This window comes from Equus caballus, chromosome 14 (genome assembly GCF_041296265.1).
Source record: "Equus caballus isolate H_3958 breed thoroughbred chromosome 14, TB-T2T, whole genome shotgun sequence".
In the NCBI taxonomy this organism is placed as follows: Eukaryota; Metazoa; Chordata; class Mammalia; order Perissodactyla; family Equidae; genus Equus; species Equus caballus.
Window position 1 is genome coordinate 10,501,946 of NC_091697.1, and position 7,882 is coordinate 10,509,827.

At 35.7% G+C, this 7,882-nt stretch overlaps 1 pseudogene; it reads left to right on the forward strand.

Annotated features, from left to right (window-relative positions):
* The first annotated feature begins 2,149 nt into the window (after positions 1-2,149).
* LOC138917527 (olfactory receptor 2L8-like) lies at positions 2,150-3,082 on the forward strand (annotated as a pseudogene).
* The last annotated feature ends 4,800 nt before the right edge of the window (positions 3,083-7,882 follow it).

Here is a 7,882-nt window from a genome sequence, read left to right on the forward strand (position 1 = left end):
TAATGATAATTTAATTACTATTTTTATATATATAGTTCTTTTCATTATTATGAGTATTTACTCTGTCAAAGGCATTTTTCAGGTCATAAATTTATCAGCAATATTGACAATTTTCAGAAAGTGTTTTCAAGAAGACATTTAGAATTTTCAAGAAAATACCTTTCAATAAAATATTTCTCATTTACTTTTCTGTGTTCTGTTCATTGTGTTTGAATATGGTGGATCATATATATCAATTCTGAAAATTTTTTTTGATAATATTAACTCCATTATTATTTGGCAATATGCATTTCTAGGAATAACAAGCATACACTGGTTTCCCTACTTTAATTCTCTAATTCTCCTAACTTTTCAAAATGACAATCTTTTTATGTTGCTGTTGCTGTTGTTTTCTTTTAAATCCAGGAGATTTTTCACTTTGTCTTTGAAAATTTCACTTAATCACTTTATCAATTATTATATATTTTAATTTGTAAAACCCTTTCTTATTATCTGACAGGTTTTAAATAAATCTAATAATATATTGTGGAACAATAATGTTTCATACTTCTTTGAAGATATGAATCCTAATTTTTGAAAGCGCATTCTCTTTCTGCATTTTCCCAATGATGTAGAACTCACTTTATATTTGTTTGGGGTGTGTTTGAATACATATGTGTGTGTATGTGTGCACATTTGTGCATCTTCCTCTTTCATGTTAGGAACTTCCTTAAAAGTCTGGGAACATTGAGCTCTAAAATAATATTTAAGACTAAAACATCACACACTATGTGGAGCTTGTTCACTTCCGACATCTCTGGAGGAGAATCCTCCTCTTGCCTCCATGAAGACTGTCAAGGTGCCAAGTCCTTTTTCTCCATTTAAGTAACTGAACACTTCTCTATCCAATTTCTTTCTTTCAAAGAATCCTGAACTGTTTCATTTCTCATTGTGCCTTTTTCTTACCTGCTGTCTTTTAATTTATGACACATCTATTTCTTTATCATCATAATATTTGGGCTTTGAAAGAGAGAAATGATAAGTATATATGCTTAAATTCACACACTCATCTAAAAGTTGAGATAACTTTTAATACAAAAAATGGAAAAATGAATGAGTAAGAGAAAGTGTCATAAAGTGATGTATAATGTTATAAACGAGTTAGAGAAGCAGAGAGACAGAAAACATGCTATTTGGGAGATCTTGATCAGAGTCATGAACGCTACAATAAGTGTGTGTAGATGGTCAAGTAAAGGGTCTTCTTTAACTGCAGCATTCAGAACCTGAGTGAGGAGGCAGAAGAGGATGACTTTTTGTAAGTGGAACTTGACAATAAGGGTTCATTCTATATTTAAGAACAAATGAAACAAACGATAATACCTGATTTCAGGAAAACTTGATTTGACATTATTGTGAAAAGAAGATTTAAGAAAGAAAGAAAGCTCCTCAAAGATAAGCTGATAGGCTACTGCAATTTTAGAGGTAAGTTTTGGGGCAAAATATGAAAGGAAAATCATCCCTTAAGGGTGATAGACATTTATTGATGGTAGAACTCAATGAAATATTGGTTTACATAAATTTTATATGCAGGCATTTTGAATACAGAATATATTTTAATGATACCTCAGTTTGTGTAAGGCAGTAAAACATATTTATCCTAATTAAGTCAAAACAGAAATGTTGTTTTTAAAATAATTTTAGCATTTTCTTACAAAATATTTTGGCCACAAATGTTCGCATATTCACATTTTAATCTCTGGATCAGAAAATGAGGTTTATTTTTCGCAAAATAGAGAAGTTCAGTTCTTCATTTAAGAGCTGTAAAATTTTAGGGGCTGGCCCCATGGCCGAGTGGTTAAGTTCGCACGCTCCGCTGCAGGCTGCCCAGTGTTTCATTGATTTGAATCCTGGGTGCGGACATGGCACTGCTCATCAAACCACGCTGAGGCAGCATTCCCCCATGCCACAACTAGAAGGACCCACAACAAAGAATATACAACTATGTACTGGGGGCTTTGGGGAGAAAAAGGAAAAAAATAAAATCTTTAAAAAAAAGAGCTGTAAAATTTTAAATGATACACAGTCTAAAATAATAAGTTAAAAAGAGCTTATAGTTTTATACTTAACTCACTCTTGTGTCTGCCTCTAGGAAAAATCATATTAATGCCCTATGGAAAATTATAATCAAACATCAACTGATTTCATTTTATTGAGGTTGTTTCCACCATCAAAAATTGGTCTGTTCTTCTTCATTCTCATTGTTCTCATTTTCCTAATGGCTCTGGCAACTTGTCCATAATGCTTCTCATCTTCCTGGACACCCATCTCCACACACCCATGTATTTTTTACTTAGTCAGCTCTCCATCATTGACTTGAATCACATCTCCACCATTGTCCCCAAAATGGTTTCTAATTTTCTTTTTGGAAACAAATCTATCTCCTTTATTGGATGTGGAGTTCAGAGCTTCTTTTTCTTGACTTTAGGAGGTGCAGAAGCACTGCTCTTGACATCTATGACCTATGATCATTATATTGCTATTTGCTTTCCCCTCCACTATTCCATTTGTATGAGCAAAAGAGTGTGTGTGCCGATGATAATAGGATCTTGGATAATGGGCTTTGTAAACTCTTGCGCCCACACCACATATGCCTTCCATATCCCTTACTGTCAATCCAGAGCCATCAACCATTTCTTCTGTGATGTCCCAGCCATGTTGACTGGCCTGCATGGATACCTGGGTTTATGAGTACACAGAGTTTATGAGCACCATCCTCTTCCTTGTGTTTCCTTTCATTGGCGTTGCATGTTCCTATGGCCGGGTTGTCCTTGCTGTCTACCACATGCACTCAGCAGAAGGGAGGAAGAAGGTCTATTCCACCTGCAGCACCCACCTGACTGTGGTGTCTTTCTACTATGTTCCACTTTTTTACACTTATCTACATCCAAGATCCCTCAGATCTCCAACAGAGGACAAGGTTCTGGCTGTCTTCTACCCCATCCTGACCCCAATACTAAACCCCATCATCTACAGCCTGAGAAACAGAGAGGTGATGGGGGCCCTAAGAAGAGTGATTCAGAGAATCTGCACTGAAAAAATGTAGACAAAGCTTTTTGTGTGTGTACCCAGGACTTGGTTATAAGTTCATTCATCCTTGTACAGAATTAAAAATATTATGTTATGCTTAGAATGCAAGGACTACAATTAATGTAGAGAGGAGGAATATCACTTAGGTCTGGACAAAATTATCTTGTAAATATACAAACATGTGAGTATATATATACATATATAAAATTCTAAGCCTTATCTTTTTTCTTCATGGTGCTTTTTCCCATCAATGTCAAATTAATTTTCAAATTCATGTACTTTTTGCTGATATGATGCCCATGATAATCATTGTCATGTAGAAATTAAAGCAGAAACTAACTGAAGTTGTCATTCAGCATAGCAGTTCTACTATTTTCAAATATATCTAAAACAAAAAAATTTTCCCTGAATGTCAAGATCTAATTGAGTCAGAAGACTTCTTGTTATTCTCATAGTAAACCTGTAATTTACCTGTGCCAGTTAGTCTTTCTTTTAATTTAAAAAATTTATCATTACAGGTATTTAGCTGAGACTTCAAGACTTCACTGCGGATTTGGAACTCCTAATACTACTCTGAATGGAATATGAGAGGTTTATGTCTCTATTAGGGTGATGAATGCTAAGGAAATGATTTAATTTCAGTTAGACCTCAGGACAACAATAAAAACTTGGAGGTGCTAACAGGGGTCAAGGAAACTGTGAAGTTAATTATAAGAGGAGTGGGTCAAAGATTTAGTCAAATTAGTGGGAATTAATTAGTCAAAGACATTCCCACACCCATCCCTGGCATTCTACATAAACTAAGTTTACTTCCTAAGTAATGTTAAAAAACAAATTCAACTGAGTAAATTTTGAAGGGTATATTGATTTTATTGAATGAATCAGGCAGCATCTCATCTAACAAATAGAAAAGTGCTCTGAAGAGCTTTACAAGGAGCTCCTGTAAAGAGGTGGAACAAGAAAGTCATTCTTGCAAAGAGCTGATTGTTTCAGGCAAGGTCACCTTCCCTTAGGGGATGGCAGGGATCTGTGAGGTGAGTTATCTCACTGGTGCTGACAGGTAATTCCAGATTGACTGTTTGAGACTCCAGCCCTGGGGAAGGTTGACATTGTAATTGAGTTAGGTATTAAGTCTCCGTTTTGTGATTTGGGCTTAGCACAAGGGACTCCATTATGGATCTGTTGTCTTTTTTTTAATAGTAGCCATTGCTACTCTTAGCATTAGATAATATCTCTCAGGTGAGATTTTATTCTCTACTACTGCATCTCATAGTTCTACTGAAATATGTTGAGACAAGCCAACATCTATGGATCAATTTTACTCATTGATATTATGGCTCAGTCACTATCACAAATAGACATCACCATTGCATCCAATAAAAATCCATCCGCTCAAGGAAACTCCCTGGGTGAAGTGCTGCCACTGCCATCAGTGATAAGTGTAGAAATGCTCTTTACCCTCTCAGGTATGGCAGGGAGGGGAAGGGTCATACTCTACCGAATTTGAAGGGCATAGCACAAAATGAAAATATGAGGCCTCATTCAAAAGCAAGAAAGACTACCATTATTGGTGCTAAGTATAAAGTTTTCCTTCAAAATCAGTTTATTAGCTATAAAATGAAATACAAATTATAAACAATATTTTTGTATCATAATTTTATATATAATCAATAATAATACTTTATTATGTAATATCTTTATCAGTCATAAGATTTTTCTGGCTCACTTTTCTTCGAACTTATTTTCCTCAAAATTTGTATTTTTAGGAACTTCATTTATTATCAATATAATTGAAAATATTGTCATTCACTGGCGGTAAATACTAAGATGCAGTTAAGTTTTGGTGATTTTTAATTTTGAGAATAATCTGCTTAACTTACTGGAGATATTAAGAGTGCTCGTGGGTTGTGAAAATTTAGACTGAATTTCTGATACCTTATATCGAAATATAAATTACAGTACAGGTAGAACTAATGATTATCAAGGAGAATTTTTTTCTAAAAAAGGTTTCTTTTATGAATAAATTTCAACCTATCCATATAAATCAATTTCATGTAAATCTGAATTTAATTTTAAATATAAATCTAACAAATGGCATTTTAGTAATTCCTCTCAAATTTCTGGTGACTTACAGACTTTGTATAATAAAGCAAAAGTGGCTTTATTTTTCAAATGCTTATTTATTCATTTTATCATTATATTTTCAATTACAGGTTAAATCGATGCTATTTTTAATCTTTTTGTTAATAATTGATTTCTGAAACTTCATATAAAAAGACTTTTCTATTCCATGAATAATCTTTCATATTAAATTTTTAATCTTCAAATTATCTTTAAATTTTATTTCTATTTCTGATCCTGTGGATATTTGTTTTGCAATCTTGCAGCAGCTTTGAAAACTACGGATTCTGGACTCTGATGATTTTTAATAACTCCCTCACATGCATTAGTGCAATGACCATGTGTACACTTTCATTTAAAATATTTTACTGACAAAGTTTACTTCCTAAGCTCCCTAGCATTTCCTGTCCTGACACTCAGGTGACATAGTTAATAATTTTTTAGTGGACAAAGTGAAGGGCTCCGGGACTGAAGGGTAAGTCAGTCCCTGACCCCATCATGGGCCATTGCTGCAGCCAGGCAGAGATTCTTCTCTTTAGTGGGCAGTAGCCAGCTCCACCATTGCTGCTTCATCTGCAGCTGCTGCTGTCATCACTGCCACCCAGCACTTCACCCTGGGAGTTTCCTTGAGCTGATGGATTTTTATTGGATGCAATGGTGGCATCTATTTGTGATAGTGACTGAGCCATAATATCAACGATCAAAATTGATCCATAGATATTGGCTTGTCTCAACATATTTCAGTAGAACTATGAGATGCAGTAGTAGAGAATAAAATCTCATCTGAGAGATACTATCTAATGCTAAGAGTAGCAGTGGCTATTATTAAAAAAGAGACAACAGATCCATAATGGAGTCCCTTGTGCTAAGCCCAAATCACAACCCAGCCACTCCACTGGGGTCCTGTAGTATTTTGAACATTTTTGTGTGTGCGCATGGATAGCCCAGGCCAATTGCTCCTTGTGCATGCTGCCTGAGCCCACTTGTGCAACTATTGTTGCTGGACCAAAGCTGCATGCTAACACTGTTGGCCAGCATAGCTGTTGTGCTCACATGCATTCTCAGAGATAAAATTATTAAGAATTGTAAGATTTCAACAACAGAGTATCAAGCAAAGCAAGGATCCTCTGAGTATGAGATTCTAGCAAGCACACAAGCCACATGTCCATGAGGCCAGCCCTAAGAAGAGTAGAATGAGTGAGTAGGAAGGGAATGGTGTCATGACAATCAGGAAAATTATGAAAATGTCTGCTGTTTTCATTAGAAATCATCTTAGGGAGTGTGGAATTGAGCAAAGGTACCCATTTCAGACTTCTTACTCATTTCAGGTAGTGAATTATGGAGATAATCAAGAGATCTGTATCTATTTTTGGCCCTGGCACACCACAGCCTAGGGGAAACCACACCACATCTTTGGATTTAGTTTGCTGAAAAGCAAGTTGGAGGCATTTTACCATATAGCATTAGTAAATAGTGTAGGAGAGGAAAAATAATTTGTCCTGTGTCCTAGATTTTTGACCTACACACCTACTATATAATGAAAGTCAGATTAACGGGAAAAAAACAAAGTTTCACAACATGTATACTCCTACCTACATGGGAGAGACCAAGGAAAATCAACTCCCTGAAATGGCCCAAGTCTTCACCTTAAATATCATCGTCATCTAAAGACAAAAGTGTTAGGGGGAAGGGGAAAACCGTAATTGGAGGTTACCAGGAAAGGCACAGTAAATTAGGACATGGTTGTAATACAGGTTTAAGTTGCTGCCTTCCCCATTGATGAGAGTTTCTAGAGATTTGGTCATTCTCCACTTCCTGGTACAGAGAGGGAGACACCCTTACAAATGAAAATTTCCTTGATAAATACAAATGTCTCTTACACAAGGGTAACTTCTACTCCAGTTTTCAGAACTTGTCCTATGTCTATTGATTCTTAAAAATAACCAGCATAGGGGCTGGCCCCGTGGCCGAGTGGTTAAGTCTATGCGCTCTGCTGCAGGCGGCCCAGTGTTTCGTTGGTTCAAATCCTGGGCACGGACATGGCACTGCTCATCAAACCATGCTGAGGCAGCATCCCACATGCTACAACTAGGAGGACCCACAATGAAGAATATACAACTATGTACTGGGGGGCTTTGGGGAGAAAAAGGAAAAAATAAAATCTTTAAAAAAAATAACCAGCATAAAATAATATTTATGTTAAAGAGGCATATTTTGGTGTGGAAAATTCTGCTCCCCTTTAATGGCATCATTGAAATCCCTTTTAATGAAATTCCAACAAAAGCAAGAATAATTCAATTTTTCATGCCAAAAACTCTGAAAATGGAGAAAAAGAGATCACCAACAAATACTGAGAACTCCAACTACAAGAAATGACATTCTTGAAATCTTTTATTCCAGTAGTCTCATGGCTCAGGAAAGCAGGAAGCTAATTTCTACTGATAGTGTCTCACCCACAGGCCAAAAAAGCTCTTAATGACATTAGGAAAAGCAATATAGAAAGAAGACAGAGTTTTAAAATATTCTCCAATTTTCTCCATTGTTTATGAGCATCTACTTCAGATAATTTTGAAAATTGGACAATGATGACTATGAGGCTAATATTACCCTAGTTTTCTTCCTCTCACAGGGTCCCTGCTCCCTTTTCATTATGTTGCCTTTTAGCCATTCTTATTATCATCCAGTTATCAACTAA